General features: G+C 31.0%; 1 non-coding gene across 1 annotated transcript; it reads left to right on the plus strand.

The window, feature by feature from the left end:
• Positions 1 to 342: 342 nt before the first annotated feature.
• LOC147911947 (U6 spliceosomal RNA) lies at positions 343 to 449 on the plus strand. Its single transcript, XR_015550779.1, has one exon. It is a non-coding gene; the product is annotated as a U6 spliceosomal RNA (small nuclear RNA).
• The last annotated feature ends 1849 nt before the right edge of the window (positions 450 to 2298 follow it).

Raw genomic sequence — 2298 nt, forward strand, 5'->3', positions numbered from 1 at the left:
ATGACAATAATATCACAAAGGAGGGCAGACAGAATAGAGCTATATTGGAACAAAGTTTCTATATTTTACTGGAATTAAGTTAGCATTATCTGAAATAGATTGTTTTTAGTTAAGATGCATACTGTAATTCCTCCAGATAAACCAGTAAGAAAATCATTCCAAAAAATATAACTAAAAACAAAAAACAAGGAATTAAAATGGTACACTAGAAAAAATTTATTTAACACCAGACAGGTAGTAAAGGAGGAATAGAGAAATAAAAATACGAGAGACATAGAAAACAAATAAAAATTAGGAGATACAATACAAATACATCAATACCTACATTAAAAATAAATGATTTTGCACACTTTGGTAGCAAATACACAAAAATGGCAATGAGACAGAGAAGACTAGCATGGCCCTTGCACCAAGGTGATATGCAAATTTGTGAAATGTTCCATATTTTTGGAGCAAAGAAAGCCAATCCCAAAGGGTTACATAATGCATGTTTCCATTTATATAACATTTTTGAAATGACAAAATTTTTGAAATAGAGGTCAGATTAGTGGTTGCCAAGGGTTAGGGAAGGGCGAGGGTGGTGGTGTCAGGGAAGTGGGAGTGGTCATAAAACGGCAACATGAGGGATCCCTATGGTGTTGAAGCCTTTCAGTACCTTGACTGTGGTGGTAGATACACTAAGGTACACAGGTGACAAAACTGTGTAGGACTTAAACTCACCACTCCTGGCTTCCCCTCAACACACAAATGAGTACAAATACAACTAGGGAAATCTGAATAAGCTATGGATTGTATCAATGTCAATATCCAGGTTGTAATACTATACTGTAGTTTTGCAAAATGTTACCAATGGAGAAAACTAGGCAAGATGTACCATGGACCACTCTGCATTATTTCTTAGACCTGCATATAAATCTACAATTATCTCAACTAAAATCTCAATTAAAAAACAAAAAGAAATTAAACAGTCAAAAAGCAGACATTGTCAAACTGGGTATAAAACAAGATCCAACTATATGCTGTACACAAGAGACATACTTAGATTCAAAGACACGATTAGGTTGAAAGTAAAAGTATGAGAATATATGCCATGCAAATAATAACTATAAGAGAGAGAAAGTCACTATACTAGTAACAGACAAAATAGACTTTAAGACAAAAAATATTACTACAAACAAAGAAGGACATTTTATAATTATAAAGTATCATTCCAGTTACAAGCTAAATAAGTTCTGAAGATACAATGTACAACATGGTGACTATTAAAAAAACAAATAAATTTTAAAATTTTCAATAAATAAATAAAGTATCATTAATCAGGAAGATATAACAATTATAAACATATACATGCCTAACAGGAGAACTCCAAAATACACGAAACAGAAACTGACGGAACTGAAGGGAGAAATAGACAGTTCAACAATAATAGTTAAAGACTTCTATAGCCCACTATCAATAATGGATAGAACAACTAGACATAAAACAGCAAAGATATAGAAGAATTGGACAACACTATCAACCAACTCGACCTAACTGACATTTATAGAACACTCCACCCAACAACAGCAGAATATATGTTCTTTTCAAGATCACATGGAACATTCTTGAGAATACACCATATGCTAGGCCATAAAACAAGACTAGATAAACTTAAAAGGATTAAAATCATACAAAGTATGTCCTCCGATTGTAATGAAATTAAATTATAAATCAACAAAAGAAAATTTGAGAAATCAATAAATATTTTGAAATTAACACACTTCTAAATAATCAACGTGTCATAGAAAAACTTGCAAGCAAAATTAGAAAATGTTTTGAACTGAATCAAAACAAAAATAATACATCAAACTTTATGATATAGTAAAACACTGTTTCAAGAGATATTTATAATTTCAAATGCTTATACTTAAAAAAAGAAATATTTCAAGTTAATAACCTAAGCTCCTACCATAATAAATGAAAAAAAAACAGAGAGAAAACTAAACCCAAAGCAAGCAGAAGAAAGAAATAACAAAGATCACAATGGAAATCAATGAAATAGAAAACAGAAGATAGAGAAAGTCAATGATACCAAAAATTGGTTCTTTGCAATAATCAACAAAGTTGACAAGAATTTAGCTAGAATGACCAAGAAAAAGAAGGAGAAGACACAAATTACCAAATTCAAAAATGACAGAGAAAATATCACTATTGGCCCTACAGAAATTTAAAGGATTAAATGGCAATACTATGAACGACTGTATGCCAGCAAATTCAACAACTTAGATAAAATGGACAAATTCCTAGAAAGACACAAAT

This window comes from Ceratotherium simum, chromosome X (genome assembly GCF_057802395.1).
Source record: "Ceratotherium simum simum isolate JZ-2026a chromosome X, ASM5780239v1, whole genome shotgun sequence".
NCBI lineage: Eukaryota > Metazoa > Chordata > Mammalia > Perissodactyla > Rhinocerotidae > Ceratotherium > Ceratotherium simum.